The sequence below is a fragment of the Corvus cornix genome, chromosome 2 (assembly GCF_000738735.6).
Source record: "Corvus cornix cornix isolate S_Up_H32 chromosome 2, ASM73873v5, whole genome shotgun sequence".
NCBI classification, from domain to species: Eukaryota; Metazoa; Chordata; class Aves; order Passeriformes; family Corvidae; genus Corvus; species Corvus cornix.
Window position 1 is genome coordinate 115,744,448 of NC_046333.1, and position 23,822 is coordinate 115,768,269.

At 39.3% G+C, this 23,822-nt stretch overlaps 1 protein-coding gene across 3 annotated transcripts in view; it reads left to right on the forward strand.

Annotated features, from left to right (window-relative positions):
* The window catches only part of FAM110B (family with sequence similarity 110 member B), a 120,900-nt gene that overhangs the window by 32,952 nt on the left and 64,126 nt on the right, over positions 1 to 23,822 (forward strand). The window contains exon 1 of one of the 3 annotated variants that reach the window (XM_010401150.4): positions 18,839 to 18,979. The exons of the other annotated variants lie outside the window; for them this stretch is intronic. The gene's annotated coding sequence lies outside the window, so the exon portion shown is untranslated. Of the gene's footprint in view, positions 1 to 18,838; positions 18,980 to 23,822 lie in introns of those variants that run through there. 3 annotated transcript variants of the gene reach the window in all.

A 23,822-nucleotide genomic window follows, 5' to 3' on the forward strand; every position in this document is an offset into this window, starting at 1 on the left:
AAGCCAACCAAAAGTATGACGCAATGCTGTTCAGGCAGATTTACAGTGCCTTTTCTTCCCTAGAAATCAATACAGCTTGGAGGGGCTGCTGTGGGAGCTGGCTAGCTGACTGCCATCCAGCTGCATTCAAATGTAAACTTCTGTACCACAAACCAAAACCGGTGATTTTGATTTATTCAGGCATCTGTGTATCTCTGAGATATTGTGGTGTTGGATTTTATTCTTTGCTTTATTGCCATTAATACTAGATTGGATTTCCAAATAGCAAGTTCAGTGGGCTTATGATTTTTTTTTTTCATGAAATCATTCAGTGATTTTCTACATTTCTTCAATTCAAGTACTTAGGTGTGTGGTAGTGGTATCAGCAAAAGCAGATCTGTGTACATGACCATGTGTACCTTTGAGTGGAGTTTTTTTTTCCCCCTTATAAACAAACAAAAGAAAGGGCAACTCCAAAAAGCAGGCCCTCCTTCAGTATGAGCATTAAGGGCTAGCATAATCATTTTCCACTTTATACAGAATAAGCTCTGAATATTAAATGTTCTTTGATTTCTCTCCTGCTAGAAGAGGTAAAATGCAAGTGTTCTTTGTGTGAGTCCAAAAAAAGTTTTTAGAATAGAACCATGGGGTTTTTTTCGTAAGTGAAGCCAACAGAGCAGATTTTCATAGTACACCAATTTTTTGCCTTTTGCTTCCTTTACTATTCCTCACTGCCTCCACTAATAGCTTTGACTTTATTTAAAATCTCCACTATAAGAGGCTGTTGGTGTTTCTCTCCTCATTTTTTTCCTTAACAAGATTTCACTCTTGCTGAAGAGCTTTAGTTTTGGCAGAGGGTCTTTTCTAGAATGGTCCTTAGAATGAGATCCCCGATGCTGCTTTTCTCCCTAAGTGCTGTGTTTCTTTGGGAAGTCTGTCGCTGGTGGTCTGTGTCCTGGTCATACTGAGTTCTACCAGAAGGAAAATCACAACTTGACTGTTAGCTTGCCAGAAGGACATTTCATCTTCTTTTGAAGAAGAAAAGTTCTGCTTCCATTTCTCATGCAACTGTGATCCAGGCTTTTTATCCTCCAGCCATTTTTCTCTCATATACTTAACAATCTCATGGTGAATAAACAGCTTGAGAAGACAATGTAGAGGAATTGAGGTCCTTTTTGCAGGGATAGCTCGGGATGTCATAGGTTAGCAAAGAAGAGCTGACACATTTTGGAAACACGTTTGGCGCATAGGTTTTCTGTTTGACTGTTCCAAAGTTCATGTTAGCATGAAAGGTCTGTCATTTTAGTTTTCCTTTTGCAATTTTCCCTGTGCTAGCGCTGGCAGTCCAGGCTAGAGTATGCCATAAGGACTTCTAAAGGTACACTTTGAATAAAGCTTACATTTGCTACAGAATATTTGCATGGTTACAGTACTAGCACTGTATTCCTGTGTAAACACTGTAATGAAGTTGTTAAGAAGAAAAGAAACGCTTACAGCATTTGCACTAAAGTTCATGGAGCATGAGATAGCTGTGCTGAGGATGCTGGTACTTTGAAGGGATTAAAAAAAAGCTTCTCAGAGGCAAACACAAATAACATTCTCAGACTAGCAAAACAGTATGCAAGTGATGAGAAGAAAGGCACTAATTATTATGCAGAGAATAATCTGATTTGAAATGCCACAGTGGAATCCACTTTGTGATCTGACCTTCCTACAAACAGATTGAAAAGCAGGAAAAAGTACAGGGCATGACCTAAAAATGGTAGTCTGGAAGCTTCCTTAGGTGTGTTGGGTCTTATTTTTGTCTAGCTTGAAATGTAGTTTTTCCTCTTGAGTCAAACCTGAATAAACTGGTTTGGGTGTTCGTGTTGTCCTCATGGTTCTGGCTCTGCCAGACATAGCTATTACTATTTTATTTTAAGAATTGCTCTTGCTTGGAATTTGAGTCCTGCTGGAAACAGTATGCTGTCAGGAGGATGCAGTCTTGCTGTTAAGAAACTTAAATAAGATAAGGCTAATCCTATTGTATGGTTCTACTTTCGGAGGTAGTGTAGAAACTTGCCTTTCCTAGTTAGGGCACCACACCATTCCACTACCTGCTTTATGGGATTTAGTTAGGTTTCTTTAATGCAGGATGTTTAAATTATTTTCTTTTATTTATATATCAGTAGAGATGGAGTAAGGATTAGGATACTGACTACCTGTGAGCTTTTGCTCAGATGATTTATAAATTTCAAAACCAGAAACTCTTTGCACATTGTAAGAATTTTTGAATCGTCATTTTGGGTTGGTGCTTCATTTCCCTGCTTCAGGAAGAGCTAATATTGGCTATTAAAAAACCCCCAACCACCACCAACCAAATTTAAAAATTCTCCTATGGGTGTAGGAGGATAATCTCCTTCCAGTATTTGTTTTTACCTTGATATTTTGTGTTTAGAGATTAAACTGCAAACTGACTTCAGAATGAGGTTGTCTTTTGAGTTGTCTAAATCAGCCTTAGGTTTCTTGAAACTTGCAGCATAATAGAAGATGTGTAGAGAATTAGGCTATTGGAGTATATGTTCTTAAAGTAAGTTGCTTTAGAAAGGGCACACTTTTCAGACTCTCCTAAAAATTAGTAACTCTGTAAACCGTTTAATCCTAGGCAGTGATTACATATCTGTAAGTGAGTAATTAGCAGTTGTCTTTTTTCCTTTCTTCTAAAGGACCTGAAACTTTTATAAGACCAGATAGTTATCAGTAGGTTTTGACTCACTGGGAAGACCTAGATTAAGACCAGAAACTTTTTGTTGTTAAAACAGCAGCTGACTTGCTGTGTGCCCTTGGGCATGTCCTCTTGACTTCCTTACACCAGTTTACCATTGTATCCACTGCTGTTGCCACCACCATAAAGTTCTTTGTAAGCCTGTAATCAAAATGCAGTTGAAGCTGTTTATTATTCTGAGTGTACTCAACTTCATTTGCTATGCAGTTCTGCATATGGCAGTGTAAAGTGCAGTGGAATTATGCAGTTTAGTCTATAAAGAACGTACGCAAAATAAAACCACCTTGTGCAACATGTATTATAGTAAAGTAGATTTGGAAAAAAAAAAAACAACACAGTTTTATTTTGGATTTATCAGAGTATACAAAGACTGCTAGTGGGGGATAAAGCTGTTTGGTTAGAAATGGGAATGCTATGACTATAAAAGTTAGGAGGGGAAAAAAAATTTGTCCTAGAAGGACTACGTGGCAGTCTTAATTTGCTGGAATCTTTAGCAGAGGTTTTCCACTTCTGTTTCTGCCAAGTAAATTAAATTTGTGAAGAGAAGCTAAACTCCAACGTTTGGACTGTTAGTATCTTTTGACAAGGTTAACGTGGTGAAGCAGAATATTGATAATGATGAGCTGCTATTTAACAGTGGACCAGCTGAGAGATCCTTGTGTTCCTACGTAATGTGAAGTTTGAGTGTCCCGTAAGCTTATTGTTTTATGTTTTGTACTTGCTTTTGCATGCATGCCAGGACATGCTCTGGGAAGAGGCATAAACTTTTTTCCTTTTTTCTTTCACAAATATATTTCTTTCCTGTCTAGAGCTGGAAAAGAGGAGCACAAGAGGGGTTTTGTTAAATACAGCAAAATCTAATTACAGCTTGATTTAAAGCCACATTTACACAATGGCTGAGGGGTGAGTTCACTTCCACAAAAACAAACTTGTTGGCTTCCTACTGTGCATCGGGGAACGTGAAGATGCATGTCCTGGAGAGCAACTGCCTCCCTCTGCTGGCACCAGCTTTTCTTACGCTGTGCTACAGCTCTGCTACACGATACAAAAATGCAACTGTGCTGCTATGCAAAGGAATAGTGATGCATGAATTCACTGGTGTGTCTTCATCTTACTGATTATGCCGCAGGTAATACGTGCTACATCGTGTGTTCCATGTGATAGGCCTGATGTGTGTTTTCTACGAGCTGCAGAAACCTTGCTCCTCTAAATGAACGGTTGTTTCCTCCAGTCTGTATCTTGAACAGCTTTGTCCCTGGTAATTCAAAGATAAATGTGGGTGAGCAAACTGCATTTTCTTGCCATTGTGGTTTTCGCTCAGTGCACACCTCTGGAAAGCGCAAGATCTCATTTTTTTGCCTGCTGAAGTAGCTGAAAATGTGGTTTTCTTTCTTCCAACTGGTTCAACTGTTCTGCTGTTCTTTTAACTTGGTTTCTCAGATGAAAAGGTTGCACATCTCCAGCTTACTGAAAGTTCATAATCTGTAGTATGTTTTTCACTTCCAGGGATACCTTTTGCTCAAGAAGCCCATCACAGGTGGTTTCCTAACAGCAGCTCATAGTTGAGATTGTAGTCTTTATTCTTTCCTTGTTTCCAGCTGAAGATTGCATTTTTAGCAGTTTTTTATTATTGAACTTGCACTTTATGCTGCTACTACTCCTTTCATTTCTGCTACTCTAGTTCATAAGAATTAGAATAGCAGAGTTTAGAGATTAAGTATATGCACTGCCACTCTCTAGAAAAATCAGTCTGTGTGGAGGTAGAAGGTGGCTGGTGGTGAGCCTGAAGTTGCTGTGCTGCTCAGCAGCACTGCTGAGCCATGTTTGGAAGCTGCTTAGTGAAGAGACTTGTGTTAGTGAGAGGCTGGGGCAAGTGGGTTGGTGTACATGGGAAGTCTTGGGGAAGGAGTAACAGGCATAGGGTAGGAGAGGAGGGAAGGGGTCACTGACGTTCACAGAAACAAAGGAGGGATGACAGAGCATGCCCAGAAGAAAGCATTGCAGACACAGTGGTGGAGAGGCAAAAGTAGAGATGGAGGGCCTAGCATGGGCAGCATGTGGATGGAAAGCAGTGGAGGGAGATAGGGCCCTCTGAGCTGTGTCTTTCAAGTATGGTTAGTGTTGCAAAGTCCAGAAAAGAAGAGGGGTACAGGTCTGCAGAGTGCTTGTGAGAGAAGCAGTGAGATAAGAGAGTCTGGCAGGGTATTTCTGACGGTTAAAGAATGACCCAAAATCGGCGGTCGCCCTGAGAGTGGGTGGGCCAACATGTGAAGAAATGTAAAGTTGCAAGAGGCAGAGAGGAGAAGGGAAAAGATCTTGTAAGATGAATCATTCTTTCACCACTAGAGTGATCTTGTTCAGTTTTTTGTTTGGTGTCAGCTCATTTCACACTTCTCAGAGAATTTCAGACCCAGCCATATTATTGCGATACTGGTGAACCATATCTGAAGTTGATGATGGGGGAAAAAGAGGACCACAAAACTTGCTGTGATACTCAGTGAGGTCAGTGAATGACAATCACATCTCTATGTATGGCTGTATACAATGCACTCCAAAGACAGGAAAGTCTCTTTACCATGAAGTCACACCAGGGAATTCTGTCCTTCTTAAGTCTTAGACTTTTATTCAGTTTACACAAACTTCTGTAAACAGCAAATCGTCATTTCTTGTTGCTTCTTGAGATATTTCTTGAGGGCCTTATTAGGTCCTTGCTGGAGTTCCATTATTCAGCACTTTGCATCTTCTCAGAGAATTAGTCATATGAAGGTCATCAGCTGCAGAAAGAGAAATAAGTTGTCTTTCTCAGCACTGTTTTGTCTGCATTATATGTGGCCTTCAAACCTTAAGGTGTCCAAAACTGCAAGGAGGATCCCCTTGTGGACTTAGCCTTTCCCATCATGTAATGTTGAAGTTCTGACCTAGTAGAAGGAAGATGAGCATTCATCAAGATAAAAAAGCAGTCAGGTCTCACCTTACAGTAGTCTTCTCCAAGCCAATATGGTGAAGAAAGTGCTGATGAGAAGGAAAATCTTTGAGCACATTTATGAATGTCCAGGGATCAATGTTTTGTTTGGCTGCCCACAGCAGCATTCACATGGGAGTAGAGTGTCCAGTGAAGTACTCATTGTCACAACCTATGTGGTCACTGTTTTTTGTCTCCCAGGTGGCTCTGGGCATTCACTGCTGGAAACCACACAGATACCTAAAGGAGTTTTGTGGATTTTGCATTGTCTCATGTCAACCAGAAATTCTGCAGTTGGTTTCTCAAGAGGAGTTGACTTGAAAGGCAGAAGTGTATGGATTGCCTCTACCTTTTCTTCTGTTCGTTTTTTATTGTTAAAAAAGCAAAACAAACAATCAACAGTTTGATAAGATCCCAGCTGCTAGTCAGTGGTGATATGCAGAAGTTGATATGAGTTGCAAGCTTTGTTCTTTTGGAAGCTTTTCTTTCAGCTGTGACAATTGTAAAGTTTATTCTCCTAGGAGATGCTCAGATCTTCCACCCCCACCCCTAACAACTAAACAGACTAGGTCTTCCTGCTGTTTCTTTGGTGGATACATGTTCAGAGACGATGACGTTTTCAGCTACGTTAATTACCAGAGGTACACTGTTAAAATAACAGGTATGTGATCTTATTACTTCTCTGAAAGAGCCATAAAACCTAACAATAACTAAATTCTGGACCTTGTAAAATTTTTACAAGGAAGATTAAAATTAAATTTATGAAGGAGGAAATTTCAAAAACATGTAGTATGTGAGAAAGGTTGTTTTCTATGTTCTTATTACATTGGGTCTTTTCTCTATTTTAAAGAAATTTAACTCGTGGTGATACTAATTTTTATTTAACAAAAAGGTTTTTGGGGCCCAGTCTGAATGAGAAAGTTTCCAGAATTGAGGCAATGAGTGGGATACTCTCCTGTTGCATCCTAGATATGGTTGCATATCCTAGGTATGGTTGCATGAGGGACTTGGTGTACCAAATGGGACCTGTAGGTCACATTAGTCAATTGACTGCTGATCTTGAGCATTGAATGCCCACTGTGGATTTTTCACTGTACCTGGTTAGCGCTGACCAGTAGTGCTATGGGGCATTGAGCTGTTCAGAAGGCAGTGGCTACGTGTTTTCTGCAGCAAGAACTGCTGCACCTCTCCTTCGTGGAGGAAGCAGCTCTCTTTATCTGCAAGGTGGTGGGCCGTAAGTGAGAACCTTGGTCCTGGAATTTTACCACTGTCATTGCCAGTGGAGAACCTTGGTCCTGGAATTTTACCACTGTCATTGCCAGTTCTGGGGTTGTCTCCCAGCTTACCAAAAGCTGCATCATGCACCAAGTGTAGCTTTTCAGGATAGTCCTTATCCTTCCGTAACAGCAGCTAATTTCATGGTGGTTATAGTGGGTGATCCAGAATTACCTGCTCTGCCATGAAATTAAATGTTTCCACCTAGTCCTGTTTCTTCGAAGGTGTGTTGAATGAAAAGAATCCTTATTTAATTTTTTCCAGAGGAACTGGTACTAAGCTCTGTGATCTGTTGAAGTCCAAAGAGTACAAAGAATAGAAAATCAATTCTCTGTGTACTGTTTTGCGGCTGGTTCTATTTTTCCACCATTGTCCCTGAGTCCTCCTATAATTGCATGAAGGAATGAGAAGAGCTTGTTACTCCCAACAATTAGCAAGTTTCTTATTAACAGAGTTCTTAATAGACTTAAGTATAAATACTTGTGCTAGATAAATGCACAATCTGGAAACTAAGTCAGCCTTCCCTGCTTTGTGTGTGTCAACATCTTCAAGATAGTTTTCTAATCTGTAAAGTATTTTTCAGAAAGAAACCTGTTTTTACATAGATCTATTTAATACTGTTTAACAAAAGAGAAGCTAAAAAATAACATCACTGCATCTCTTATATTGCTGCTGCCTGTTGCAGCCACAGTTTATAATTTATACTGGGTTAGGGGCTCTAAGCTTTCGAAGGAGTGAAGTATTTTCTTCTGTGTCATATAAACAATATTTGATCAGAAGCACTCTAGAGTGAAGTGCTCAAGTAAAGAAAGACTAAGATACATGACCTCAGACAAAAATCAGTAATTTCAGTGCGATTTAAGTTGTCTTTATCTGGAACTATTTGGCATTAAAATGTGATCAGTCTGATTTTCAAGCTTGCTGTATTCGCATCAGTTCTAAATGAAGTTTTCTGTTGCCTGTGGATTGTTCCTGTAGTGTTTTGCCTTCTAAGAGCTTTCTGTTTGTCATCTCTCCTCTCTTTTCTGTGTTCTACTAACAAGTATGGGTTCAAAGAAATGAATAAATCTATATAAACAATGCTTACTTTGTGACTTTTTCAAGTTGCATCTTAATAACTCATTTCTACAGGAACATCTTTCGCAATGCTCATTCACATTTTTCACTGCAATAGGCAGCCTGTAATGAAAATGTTGACTCACCTGAATGATGTCTCTGTTTTCTCTATTCTCTAGATCAAATTGCAAGATAATTTTAAATTACAAGTATTAGATCACATTTCCTTGGACAATTGCTTTTGATTATACTAAGTTGCTGCACTCACCTACTTAAGTCACAGTCAACATTTTAAATATCAGTGTTAAGGGAAGCAGGAGAAGGTGTCCTAGATAATGTTTACTTCCTATCTTGTTAGCTTAATATTTTGAGTCTTTTCAAATTAATGGTACCACTTGTATTAAAGAACTTTGTATAAAGAAGAAAATTGTTTTATCTTGTAACAAAAAGTACAGGTAATCTTGGGAAGGGGGGGTGGGGCAGAAGGGATCTGTGACATGCAGCCTGGATATGCACATAGTGTAGTCTTTCATTCTTTTATAGATTGCACGACAGCAGCCTTTAATTTTTGAATGCTTTAATTCTAGTGCAAGTACTCAAATGACTCACCAGTTATCTAAAGCATCAGGTAACTATACCTATCTTTAGCTTTGTTCTATCTTCTTATCCTTGTTTCTATCTTCATTTTCTCAGTTGTAGGCTACAGTGAGTTTAATTAATGTTTAGGAAAACAAAAACCCAAAACAATGCAGGAAGTGTTCCCAAGTGTTCTCACGAGTACAGCCTCTGCAGGCTCGCACTCGGGATGGTCAAGGCATATGGAGGGTAAGTTCTTGGTCTCCTTTCACAGTACCTTCAAACACAACATAACTTGACCCCACCTGCCAAGAGGCTGCACTTTTCATTTGGAGGTGATACTATTTTTAAGAAGAGATGTCTTCTCTCTGTTACATGTAGCAGTGCCCTCATTTTGGTGGTTGGTCTTTGCCAAGGCCTTAGCTGCATTCCTCCTCCACTGAGGATTGCTCTGTGCTGCAGAGTATGGTATTTAACCGTGGTGGGGGGTCAGCCCTTTGGCTAATTCTATCAAAGTGCTGAATTGCAGGGGTTCAGACAAGAAATCAATATTCTTTTTCCATCTGACTGCCTTGAAGATGATGTAAATTAAATCTGTCTATCTGTAAAAAAAGTTATGTCTACACTACAAGAAATACAGTTGGCAAGTATGAGCTGCTGCCTGTGTTGCTGCTGGGAAGGATCTTGCCTGGATAGTTTTGTTTTCAAAGTAGTTATTGGTAAGTTCCCCTGAGATTTGTAGTAGTGAGATGCAAATAATCTATACAACTGTGACAATTCTATTGTTTTCCTCACAAGTTCTGTAGATCTGCCTGCAGCAGGCTTTGAAAGCTGGTGAGGTGAGTGAAGATGTAATGCCACTTGGGAGGCATCCTTTGTTTTCTGGAGTTCTCTGCCTATTAGTACCTTTTATGTGTATGTTTTGTTGCCTTTTTCTTTTTTGACGCATGCTTTTTTAATTTCCTTTTGGTTTTGTTGTGTTTAGGCTTTTTCTGACATAGTGTACTTCTCAAGTGCAGACATGCATCATCTCCTTCACCACCAGCAGCTTCTACAGATTTTAGACTTAATTTTTTTTAATATCCAGGCCGTCTCACTCACCCAGTTACTTTGGTTTGATATTTTTTTCCTCTTGTATTTTTATTTACTTGAGGAAGTTGCCTGTAAGTTCTGCCAAACATTAACTCAGACTCAGCTGCAGTAAGGCTGGAGTGGTGCCATGTGTTGGGAGACATGAGATGTTCTAATATATGATATAATTGGGAAGACTTTAAGGAGTCTCTGGTTTTACTCCAAATTTCTTCTTTTGCTAGTTTTGGGAATTGAAATAATAAGTATACAGAAACCCAAAAAATTGATGTGAATACTGCAAAACATGACAAATAATTTTCAGACTTTTCCTTTATGCACTCTTAGGTCTGTGAAAGTCAATTTAAATACCAAGTTCTGAATGAATACAGACTTCTGAAATAGTTCTTTGCTCTAACATAGAGAGTAGAATTTTAAAAAAGAAATCATACATCTAATTTGGTTGGTTTTTGGTCTCGTTTTATTGATGTGCTGCAAAATAATAGTAGAAGCTATTTACCTGATGTACTTTTACCTGATGTAGTGTACTAGTTTACCACAAGAGTTTATTATATTCCAGGTACCCAAGGAGAAGACAAGCCTTCTAAATTCTTCCGAGCATCAATATTTCAAAGCTGTTTCAGTTTGTTTTAGATGAAACAGATATGGAATTATATAAATGGGGAAGTGGTATGTACTCAGAACAGCTTGAATACTGTAAGTGAGATTAGATTTTTGCAAGTTAGCCATGCACATGCTGCAGCCTGTGTGCTGAAATGATCAGCATGAAAACTCAGTGCTATGTGCAGGGTTGTTCACATTGCTTCCCCTCAGTCCTTCCAAAAAGGAATATTTGTGTTAGTGAGGGGGATATGGTGGAAATGCTGGCAGCAGTCCAACTGAGTATAGAAATTAAGACATTTTTCAAGTTATACCACTTTTCATAGTTACGCAGTTTCTGTTGTAGAATACAAATAATGTGTACAGTGAAGTCAGTGTTAAACAGGCAGCTCTGAAACTTGCTAATGTATGGTTTTTGTAGCAGCCCTTTTACTGTGGTTGTGCTGCTTATGTTTTGACTACAGACTCCTGGAATTTGCTTTGAAAATATCAGTGTCTGTTTTATTTGAGGATTAGTTTTGGAGTAGCTCCTTTAAATCCTGATTAAGGCAGAAGAGACTTTCTTGGTTCATGTCAGTAAAGATTGCATTGTTGTAGAACATGCAGGAGATAAATGTTTGAGACTGACTGAAAGGTCCAATTCTGACTTAGCTTCGTTTTGAGTGCTCACCTTTTAACCTTATTTACCCCTGTTTGTGCCTAGTTTCTGTAGGGACAAAAAGGGTTACTGTTACGCTATTAAGGTTATGTTGTATGGGATTACTGATTTCCCTTCCTACCTCCAATATGCTTAGGACTTTAGGACTCACTGCTGGGATGTCACCCACTTGATGTAGTGGGAAACCAATGATCTCAAAAATGTACTGAGCTTCACTGGCTATGTTATTAGGAAAGCTGAGTTACACTTGCTGTATGTTGGTGCTCACAAACTGTATATGAGTTTACAATAAAGACTAGGTTCAGGCCTGTAACCATTGCTCTGATTTTTCCTAATCTTATGTTGATATAAATTCTTGACAAAATAATAAATGCCCACTAACATGATGTGCGTGTCAGCAGTGTTAAATTACAGTGCCTGTGAGATGAAGGTTGTTATGTATTTGCAATTTGCTTAATTTAAAACAGAAAATTCTAATGCTTGTGCTTTTAGAAACTTGTTCTGGAAGTGCTGTGGAGTTGCATCTGGGACAAAGGTCTGAAAGGTTCCATCCAGTTTGGGCACATAGTAAGAGTGGCCACCTGAAGAAATTCTGGTTATTGGCACCAGTAGTGTTACAAGTGGTGAATTATGTGGGGCTACTGTGCCATGCAGACATGTGCTGCTGGGAAGTTGGGCAACTTTTTTTTCCTCCCAGGACTAGGAAAGGAAGATGAAGAAAATGCCTGCTGCTTTGCCCAAGGAAGGTTTGAGAAGGCAGAACAGTAAGTAATTTGTCTCCAGAATGTCGCGGAGTTCCCCTGGTGCATGTTTCCTGTCTTCAGAGCACTTCTCAGCTTTCATCACTCTTGCCCTCACCTTAGTTGGAGCACTATGCATGGAGGGGAGTGTCTGCTCAAATGTTCAGAAAAGGATGGAAAGCAAACAGTGGGAGCCTGTCGGCTTGAGGAGTGGCCACTCATTTGTCTCCATTTATGCTAAGTTTTTATAGCTCTTCTTATATGACTTGTGTGGTCATTTTGCATCAGAGGATTGGGCAAAAGCATCAAGCAGTTCTTGGAAGAAGGGTATGGGGATCTTATCAGCTCAGCAAAATTTAACTTGCTAGATGTACAAGCTGCCCAAGATGAAAGTATGCTCTTCTTCAGGAAAGTTATACAGAGTAAGAGCCCTGATGACTTTTTCATAAAAGAGCTTTTGGCTTGCTCTATTAAATAATTAAATGTCTCTTCCTGGAGAGGCTTTTCATCTGTGCCAGCAAAATACTTCTGGCTTCTTGTAAGAACACCGTGAGACTGGGTTCCAGTATGGCGAGTCACAGTTTCTGGTTTTATATGGGCACAGTTTCTAGAAATTTAATTACAATCTTTCTAAGATTAAAATCTAAATTTATTTTACTTTTGGCTAAAAGGGCTTGACATTTAATAGGCTTCCTTCAAAGTTGTTAGCCTTGATTTCTGTGGTAACCAAAGCCATTGCATTCATCTGGGATTCATTGTGCTAAATATCTTCAGTTCTGGTGTAAAGTAATAAGATCTTAGAGTTGCTCTGAAACCCTGAATTATGGGTGTGGACTGGAGACTTGAAGTCTCAAAGGTTTGCAATCTCTGAGCTCCCGGAGAGCTGCCTGGCAGCAAGGAGGAGTTTGTGCAAGTGCCTGTATGCATCAGTGTCTGCAAAGAACCACTTCATGTTCCAACAGTCGCACCTTGACTTGCTTTCTAGTTGCATCTTGCAGCTCAACATAAACACCTTCTCGAATAGAGAGACGTGAGAGAGTGAAAAACAGTCTTTGAAGAATAAGAAAACAATGGGGTTTAGAGAACCTGATGGGTCTTCATTGTCATCACAGAAGATCAAAGAAAACCTTGGAGCTGCTCTTTTTACTCAGAATTGGAAAAAACATTCTCAATTACAGAAGTGAGCAAGTCTGACAGAGTTTTTTCTTCAAAGGGAGGAATGCTATACTTCATCTTTCAGCCTTTGCACTCTTTGCAGCATAGCATTTTTGAAAAATTGCACCTGTCCTCCAAATGGAAGATTTGTATTTAAAGTTTTCCCAAGCCAGTCTTATCTCAGTTGGACATACTCGGCATCAGGTTGTGCCACCCATTTCAGCAAGGTGGTCATAGTGAAGATGCTACTAAATAGAAAAGAAGAAAATGCCAGCAGGGGTGATGGAGATTAATAATGTGGAGTTGCTGGAAGTTTACTTACTATATTGCAAGCTCTTTCTGCTTTTTCACTAGGGAAATCAGTATTTGTCATCAGCTTTCTGGCTTAAATGATTCTCTTAGGGTCCCCATGTTCCACCAGCAACTACAAAGAATGTATCTCCACTTCTGAAGCCCTTTTGTGGCTTGTTCCAGTGTAGTTTTAACCTCCCATGTCCTTGTGAGCAGTTAACTTTTGCTACCATTATATCTTATGCTAGGACTTCAACATCTTACCTCAGCCATGTTTAGTTTTTTTGGTTTTTTTATTGCACTCTTTTTTCAAATCTGTTTGTTCTGGTCTGAAAATGTGTCTCTCTCACTTAACCGTTTGGAAGCAGAGGCTGTTTTTTCTATAATATATTTTGCAATTTTTGTGTCACTAGGGTCATGATTTTTGATTTTATGTGAGTCAGTCATACATGTCCATGTTCTGGATGCACTGTTTAAAGCTATTTCTGTGCTTATTGTAAACAGTGTGGTCCCTTTCTCTGGTTCACCAACTTTGTGGCCATCTAGCTGGTCAGCCAGGGGCTGTGAAATGGTGGCTAAGAGGCACACGTGTTTTGGTCTTGAGAAGGCCTTGGTTGTGCTGAAAGGTGTTACGCCTTTTGAAATGGACAGTTCATACTGCATCTCTGCTGGTAGCTGTGAGGAAGGGAAGTTGGGGAAAAAATAAGGTGGAAATACAAGAGGGCACAAAGCATATTTGTGTAGTTTGAGGTGATTGCTGAAATATGGTGGAAGAAAACCTTGCACTGAAGGAAAAATGGATGGAACTTGAGGAGGAATGGAAAGTCGACGTTGGTATGGAGATGTGTTGGAGTGGTATGTGAAGGGAAGCATACTTCAGGGCAATGAGAAATCTTTTAAATGACCTTTTGTTTGGGATTTGTGTGTTCTTAAAAACAGAACAATGCTGCATTATTCCACATTTGGTTTTGTGTCCGAAGTGCAAGTGCTCAGCATAGTAAACCTCTTGCAGGCTTCACTTCAGATCCTTCTTTGCCACATCCATCAGCAGTAGGATGAAACCCACCTCACTGACAGCTGAACTACTCCTTCCCTGGCTCTCCAGGGTGGCAGTGATGGACTGGTGTCATCCTTTTAGTCAGTTAGGTCTGCAGTGAACATACTGCCAGTGTGTAGGTCTGTGGAGGTAGCGTACTTTGGAATGTGGGTGATTTTTTCTGTTTGCTTTTTTTATGATTCTGACATAAAAGTGAATAAGAATGCTATAAAAAATAGTCTGTAGGAATCAATCTTAGTGCCATCCTGCAACGAGTCTCTGGCATTAATATAGAGACTTCTCTGCCTGTTATTAAGCTTACAGAGGCATTCTGTCTGGGGCATTTATGAATATAATGAGCATATTTGAAAAGAAAAACAGCTCGAAGTTCCAGGTTAGCTGTCCAACTTCAATGATTGAGAGCATTGACATATGCACACATGTGGACAGGTAACTGCTTGCTTACCAATCAGAATTGGAGCAATCCAAGAAATGTCTCTGTGCTACACAAAATGAAAATAAGTTTGTTGATGCTGAGTGCCAACCTCAAGATATTTGTGACTTCCAGAGAAAAGTTTATACAGCAAACGCTAGGCCCATGTTTTGTTTTCCTCCATAAATGATGATGGGCCTAGTGAAGAGTTTGCCGCCAACTGGCAGACTTCCCAAATACTTGCTAGGAAAGGAAAGAACTCAGCAAATAACTATTGTGAAATCAAAGGTAGTTTTCAAAAGAAAAAGAAAATAATGCTAGATAAATTTATTTGGGAAAGAAAACTGAAATGTAGAAAAATTTGTGGAAAACTGTCCCCTTATCTTTCAAATTGTGTAAATGTCAGAAGTACCATCCAAAAAATCTTAAGACAAATCTTAAGATTTTGTTGTTACATAAATGTAACCATGGGATGGTTTAGCTTACTTCTAAAAGTCTAATGAATGCATCAAGCCAAGTAAAATATTTATTAGAGTAATTGGTTCAGTTCAACCTCTCAAGGCTACAGCTTGGAAATATCCACACTATTGCCTTTAGAAATGCAGCATGTTCACCAACCACTTTGCTCAACTCATTTTCATGCCATATGCTTGCTATACTTTGCAAAATCTAATTAAGTAACTGAGGTAGCAGTTTACAAGCAATATTTGATACATTTTTAAGCCAAAGGTTAAGTGGTATCCAGAGTGAAACCTGTTCAGTTGCAAGACACATCAGAATTATTTAAGATATTCTTGTATTGAAATAATTGGATATGGAAGTACTTATACAAGTGATAATAACCTAGTAGAAAGTTATTTGTTCCCAAAATATTAATATGTTCGTTAATTCACTTAGATATTCCTAAATGAAGTGTAAAATTCATTAATGTGCTAGCTAGACAGTTTTCACTTTAGGAAGCTGGGTTTAGTGTCATATGATGAATTCATCATACCCTCATAGCTTTTCCTCTCTCCTCCCCTCTGTGATGGGCATCTGCTTTGAACCATATGGTTTCAGAGAATTTTAATTGAAATTCTTCTGTCAAGGAACTGAGCTGGAGAAAGCCTAACTTGCTTATAATTGCTAAAAATTTTGTAGAGACCTTCTGTTTCCATGCGGAGGAGCAGGAACTTGAAGCTTAGCACATGCAGGTAACTTGTGCCAGGGACAGGCTTTTGCTTTCGATGAAAGTCTTCCAAATATTGGTCAACTTGTGTACCTTTCACAATTTGTTCATTTCCAACAGAGACTTGCTGGAGTCTCTTGTGACTGTGTCCTTATGAAACCTCTCTTGGCTTCTCTTGCTGGCACATCTATAGATGGCTGTATCCTGTCATGGGTCCAGTGCATGGTCCAGGTGCTCATGTGCCATCACCACGGGTGGCAGGGCAGGCTGGTGGAGCTCTGCATTGTCCTCAGTTGGAGTTTCAGCCATATGCCATTGCCAAATGGGGGTTCTTGTGAATGACCACTGGCTCTAAACATTTGCCCTGCTGTGCAGTTCCCCATACCTTCCTGACCCAGCATATTGTGATGATGGTTAAAAGCTAGTGTAAAAATTGAGATAGACATTGGCACTCTGCCGGCTGATCTGCTAAGCTAAGCACAGAGGTTTAGTGAGTATTGATTATGTTGCAGAGACAAATAGGTGTTTCTTGAAATTCACCTTTGCAGCTGTTTATGGGTCCTTCAACTACAGCTGCTGCCATGAGGTTTTAAAAAAGAAAGCAACTCCTGGAATAAACACCCTGCTGCAATGGTATGTTGAGAGTGTGCTGCCAGGGCAGCCCTTGCTGGGGATGTGGGTTGAACGTGCCCTTGGAGCCAGCAGCTCTGTGGGAGGAGGCAGGAGGCTGGCTGCTGGGGAGCCGTGCTGGAACTGAGCAGGGTGAAGCAGCGAGGGCTTGGAGCACTGCTGGGCAGAGGGGGGACACACACGTAGGCTTAGCAGCTTGCATGGGAGGGAGCCGAAACTGAGAGTCGCGTAGCAGCTGAGGTCTGGTTGATTCCTGTTTCAGTTTTCTTGGTCATTTTTTTCACATGTCATCCATGCCTTGGTGGTTTGTGAATGTGGATTAGATTAGAAGAATGATTTAAGTTCCTTGATTTTATTTTTTGTGTTCATGCATCTTTTCTTTTGCTTAGCAAATGCGAGCATTCCCAATAGCTGGATCAGAGGACTAAGGTTAAGACTTTTATTGGTCTTATTCCCCTGTTGCTACCTTTGGCAAAATGTTAGAAAAACAACATTGTAGATCTGATCATCAAATCATTGTGCATCTTTTTCACATGCCTCTTGAACTATTCAAATTAATTTTTTAACCACTGTATAACTGCCTCTCCTGCCTTTCTTCATTAAATATATAGTTTCCTGGTTTCAAGCAGTATGGCTGAGAAACTTGGAATATTCCACAGTATTTTGTAGAAGAATTTATAAAAATTGATGAGCTTCTTAGATGATGTAATCTAAAAAAAAGACTAAATAAAACAGCCTCCTTCCTTTATTGCAACACAAAACTTAATGTTGACCAAACGTTGAATCAAGGAGCAAAATGTCACTCTTTCTGTATTTCTTTTTTATTTCTAGCCATAGGTAGCTTTGAGAATATTAGTCTTACAGAGATGAAGTCTACTTCTAGCACAGAGCAACTCTTTATGAGCAATTTCCGCTGGCAGATTAAGAAAGCTGTGACATAGCTATTTACATATTTCCAGTAAATATGGTCTTGCACTGTTACCACATTGAGGTCTTGTTCCATGAGTAAAATTTTATAAAGTAGCAAATACAATTTTTGTACTGAAGTAAGTACAATATGCTAAAAATGTTTATAGACAGCCTTTAATATAATGCTCTTGGACTGTGCCTGATACTGTATGGTGCTGGTGATAAGAGTAGAGAATTAGGAAAAATGCCAGCGTGGGCACAGTAGAACTCATTATTGCAGTGGGGTTCAGGATCTTGTTAGTGTAACGTTTATGGATATGGTTTATGTGCAACTTAGTGAAACATCTTAAAAATGCATTGTAGTTTGTCTGTGCATAATGCTGTAGCACAAGAGACGGTTGTGTACTTCCATCTTGTCACTGATGTTTGAAAACCTTTTGATCAATGTAGAGCTTAGGTGATTATATGAACCATGCGGGAACAGAAAACATCTGAAGAGTGTTTTTCTGTTTGTGCTAAGCAGAGTGAGGATTAATTGAAATGTACTACCAAGGAAGACTAAACAACAAGTGTCTGTATCTTTTTTCACTGTTATTTACCTGATGTAGAAGCTCCCAGCATCTTTCAAACACACAATGTTCTCTTGGGTCGTTACATTCCTTTGTTTAGTGGACTTACTTACAAAATAAGCGTAAGTAAGCATGTAGGACTTAGTTGTGTTAGTTCCCCATACATCTAAGTAGTCTTTGCTCATGGTATTTTCCAAATGACTTAATTTGTTTTGCACAATGGCAAAAATTTCCTTGGCATTTGCACCCTAGCCTCGTGAAAGCTTAGTTAGGACTTTATGTGCTAATGCACACAGAAGCCTTCTGACCATCTGGGTGTCTGCCCACGGGTAAACGTAAAGGACGGACAGAGGGGGTCCTGTTGACTTGTGTAGGGCTACTGTGCACTGAAGGCACGTGTGTGGTTGCAGTAGTGTGCAAAACCTGATCTGAGGTCTGCTGTGTGTGATGCTGGCGATGCTTGGATTCAAAACAAGAATTCCTACTGGCAGAATAAACCTCTGCATTTTGTTGTCTCCTTGAAATAGACCTAGCAAACTACAAGTGGTCAGCTTCTCAAAGGGCACACCTAAATATATCCTTGTTTTCAGAGACGGAGACAAACCCCTCATAGGTGAATCACTCAGAAAAACAACACAACAACAACAGTAACGTGAAAACCCAAACAGGAATTTTATCCTGACGCACCCAGACAAATAGCAGTCCCAAATGTTGATGCTGTGGGCTGAAAGGTGTGATGTGCCGGGCTCCGTTTCCGCGCACGGTGCCTCAGCAGCCCTGTGCTCGGCGGAGGGCTATAATTAGATTAGCAGCCTGCTCAGCAGCGCTGCCAGCCTGCGAGCCTCAGCGAGCATGTGCTGGATTCTGCATGTGCCTCCCGCTTATTGGCGGCCGGGGTTGCTGCCTGCCGGTTTGATAGGTTTCCCCAGTAATCTTTATGCTGCATTACAGACATAGATACAGAGGTACTGCGTGCAGGCAGTGGGAGAGGTGCTCAGCTTGTAGCGTAAAAGAAAGCCCACAGATGAAAGGCACTGGTCTTTGTTGCAAGGCATCATTACTTAAGGACTGCTAGCTGGGAACGGAGAGGTCAGTGAAGGAGTTTTACTTGGTGGTAATTACTTTCAGGTCTTTATCTCTCCGGTAAAACAGTCATGCATGAAATGAATACTGTTAATCATGTCATCTGTTTAATTTGATCTTGCTTTCATTAATATCATGTATACTCCAGTGGGAGAGCCATCAGATTACAAAACATATCATTAGAGTGGGTTCAGTTCAAAAATAAAGTGTATTTATATGAGAATATTGCTTTCATTTGAGATTTTGAGCCTGTGCATGGGAGTGATTTTACTGGTTGCCTTTTGTTATGCTAATGGCAATATTTCTTTTATTGGAATGTTTTCTGCCGAGCAATTGAATTAAAGCATTTATAACTATTAGCATATGAAGATAAATCTGCAAATAGTGATTAATTTAAAGAATAATTTTGTGAAGTATTCTTTAATATGATTATAGCAATAACTATCTTGGTGGTTCTCTTGCAACAAGGTAGAGGGATGACGAGTAATATGCTATTGTTCTTTCAACAAAGATGCTGGAGCCTTCATGTTTGGGTGGATTCTTTGTTTCATCTACTGGGTTTTATTTTAAGTGGCTTTCAAAATGAAACTAAAGCTATTCAGCCTAGTAGATTTCAATATATCCTTTGCCTGCACATACATGTATTTTATATGTATTTATTGTTCTCAAAGGCTGAATTTTGGCCCAAAGCCTTGTTTATTGTGAGAACTGCCTCCAGCAGTAGAAACAAGATAGATATATATATATATATATATATATATATATATATATATATATATGCCAGTCTTTTAATCGGCGGTTCTGAGGCTATTATGGTATTTATCATAGCATCATACTCATTTAAGTTCTTTTCATACTTGACCTACGCATCAATTGATCACAACTTTTCCCATAAAAAGCATGCATATTTAATGAGAACGTTCTACAGTGAAAGCTGTTCAGAACAAAAGGAAGCAAGCATAAAGTATTAAAGAAAAGTCTCATAATGTAGTCATGACTCATTTGATGAGTTTTGAATATTAAGGCTGACTGGTGAGGCTTCAGAGTTAATGCCCTTGTCTGTGTCAGACTCCAGAGCCCACATGAACTTGTATATTAAGTCACCAGTCATCTGGCTGGCTGGCTGCCACCATGCGTCCGAGGTACGAGTAGATTGTCTCAGCCAGGATCAGAAAGGTGTTAGGAACAGGAGCTATTTTGGTATTAGTCTTCATTCTTCCCTCTGCACTTATCCTTGAAGAGGTTTTTTCTGTTGTATAAACCAAAGCAAAATTTAGGTTGTTCCCTTTTAAAGTATGTGGTGTGAAACTGTGTTACCTTCTGAGTAGATGCCCTTAAATGTGAGCATTTATTCAGTTATCAACTTTACGTGGCAGTGGGTACAACAAAGACACATGCTTTATTATTTGTGATTGTATATTCAAACATGAGTATTTGGGAGGTTTAATCACATCTGGAACATGACTGTTTGAAGTTTTGCTGGTGACTGAAACAGTTAACTTGGTATATATTTTAGTCAAGAGCAAGTATTTTTCCATATTCCAGGAGTTGTTTTCGAAGTTGTTTTCTTTTAGGTAGACATGGAAAATGCATTTTTGCATTGTGACAGTTAAGCCTGGACAGGGAGGACTCAGGATGTGAAGACATGTTGTTCCTGAGCTGTTTCATATTCCCTCATTGCCTCAAGTTACCAACCAAAAGTGTTTTAAAGATGCTCTGATTTATGCCTTCTGCCTTTTTTAACAGAGGCTCACCTTAAGTAATTTATCTATGTTTTTATAACCTTTTCAACTGCATCCCATGAAGGAGTAACTGAAATCAATGTTAGTAACAATGAAATGTAAATGGTAATATCCTCAGCTGAATCATGTTTACCATATCCAGACAATGGGTTTTCAAGAGAAGAGAGGCTGATATTTTCTACTCCATGTATTAGGCTATTACTATTTGTAAGCAACATAAAGTATGTTGGAAAAATGCTGTAAAAGTTACCATATTTTTGGTGGTGGGTATAGGTAATACCACTGCCCACTGAAACTGAAATGCTGCACCAGCAGCTAGTCAGGCGTGGATGTCTCTGCCTCCAGAAAGAGCTGTGATGATCTTTGCAAGCATCACAAGAAAACGTGACAGTAGTGAAATTAGAACTGGTGACATTGTAATTTAACTTTGCAATATCTTAACAGCAAGGAATATGCTACTTTGTTATTGCTTCATTTTGTTACAACCTTATTTTTCTTCTTGGTCAGCTAAGAAAAAAAATTGAAGCAACAGTTTGTTGCTCCCTAAAAGGTTGACATTCTTTTTTGCTATAAGCATATTTTAACTGTAACCAGTGTATTGCTCCAAGAAATTTAGCACACTTCAGATTATTATCAATGAGATTTTGTATTCAAGCTTTGTCAGTGAGTTTCTTCATGTAGAAATTTTTAATTATTCTTTTGTTAGGAGATGTATGCATAGCATATTTGTTATGTGCCTCTGTGAACTGTTCTCATTTCTGATGTGTTGCCCTGTAGTTAAATCTCCAAGTCCTTTGCTATGTGAAAAGGAACACTTAATGTTTCTTTCCCAACAGCAATAGAGTATGTATGTGTATATACATATGTATGGTAAAGGCACAAAAGTATGTCATGAAAATAAAGATCTCAAGTGTTTAATTTATATATGCATGTAAATATATATAAACACATATATATTTTCTACCACGTAACTCTAACATATGTTTGTGTAGAAAACGCTTCCAATGTCATACCAGTATTCTCATTGTAATCCAATAGAAATACTCCTGGAAGAGTAATGTTAGAAACACCAGATTTGGCTGCTGGCTGGAGATGGGATATATGCAGTAAACTGAGTGGCTGTAATAAACAGTGCTGCACTAGCTCTTCTCTATTAAGATATTATGTCTTTTTACTGCTATGCATATAAGTGAATTTTGCATTGCTTAAACCCTTACCAAGTCTGAAGGGGAAAGATGATACTTAAGGTTAACGCGTTTTTTTTGTAGCCTGTTAGCAATGAAAGAGATACTCCAGGAAAAGTCGTAGGGGTTTAAAGTATTACCATGGTGTTTATTTTGCAGGATTTGTACTTACATGCCTTACAGTTTTTAAGTCGAGTAGCAGCAAGTGATATATGCATAAAGGTATTAGAAGGAGAAGAGTGACATTGTGCCCTAAAGCTCCTTTTTGTTTTTCCTCTGTTTTTGGAACCAACTCCAGTTATTACTTTGCTGATGAAATGACTGTCTGCTTATAAGGTTGAGACATTCAGTAGCCCATCTATAAATGCTTATTATAACACTTTGAGAGTTCACAGGAAATCAGTAGCCTGTTTTCTATATTTTTTTGAGTGAAGGTCATTTTAGTCTTCAAATCTGAAGACTTCTGGGCTGGGTGGTGTGAAGGTGCAGGATGAGCCCTCTCGGTGGAGATTCCCTCTGTGGGCTCAGAACAGTGTGCATCAGCTTGGGAAGGCCTTGTTGTGACACTCTTCCCACACTGATGCAGCAGCACTGTTTAACGGGGTCCAAAATGTGACCATGTTCTCATATGCAGACAACTCTTGATCCAGTTCAGAGACATGTGTCCTCCCATGCCCTGGGACTGGGCACAGGAGAGCCAATGGCAGGGAATATCTGCCCTGCCCTGCCTTCCCCTTCTGCAGGGCTCTGCTTGCCTGGCATGAGTTATCCTGGGGACTAACCATGTGGATTTAGAAACTCCATGGATGAAATATGTCTAGCTTTGGGCAGCGGAGTGTCAGACATTTGCAATGTTAAGAGTAGGGTTGTGTTTTATAGAGCACAGAGTGAAAGTGGCTCTTTCTTGCAGTTCTCACAGTGGTATGGTGAATTAAAAGCAAAAATGATATTCATATTTTTTACATTTAATCTCCTGTTATGATTAATTTTAATTATTCTTAAATGTATTACCTTCAGTATTAAGTGTGACTTGATAAATTAAATGTAGAACACAGCCAGCAAATAGTAATCCTGGATGCTATTGTCTGCATAATCCTGGTAATGAGATTCCTGTCTTAATTTCATATTGTCTTTCATGGATGTGCTTCAGCCACCTGCAGACACAAATGTTTGCTTCATCTTTCCATGAAGCACCTGGAGTTTCCAGCCCAGATCCTCACTTTGTGTATATGTCATTTTTAAACATTAATTGTCTGTTCCATAACAGATGTTATTTGGGTTTGTGCCCTGTCGTGTAGCTGTTGCATACTTCTGTAGTATATTGGTTTGTTAATTGAAACAATATTTATACATTGATGATGATCCCATGGCCATCTACTTACTTGGCTGCTTATCTGTTGGGTATTGTAGAACATTGTAGAATTTTACTGTGTCATCCATACCTTTCTGAATAAAAACCCCAATTAATGGCAAAGAAGGATATTAAATTCTTGCATTTCTTTTGAGAGAGCTTAGAATTGTGAAAGTTGGTAGACTAAGCCAGAGGTTGTTCTACTTCCTGATTAGGAAGTCTGTAGAAACAATTATGTAGCAAAGTAAAGCGATGTGTCAGAGGACTTGTATGGGTTATTAGTGCTGTTTAGCTGGAGAGAAATGTGAATAACTAGATTTGCAGTGGTATGCACATTTTCACAAGTTTGTGAATATTTGACTCATCTATTTAGGGTCCTTTTAGCCCATGGTTATAAGTGAGTTTTTTTTAAGGTCTGGGTACTGGTTTTGTATATAGTATTACTGAAGGAGAGATGTTAATACAATGTGGTGTGTTGGCCTATAATACAAAAGCATAATATGATACAGTGCCTGTGCCAGAATGTTTCCTGCCTGTATAATCTAAGCAGAAAAAGGCTAGAGTGGAAGGGA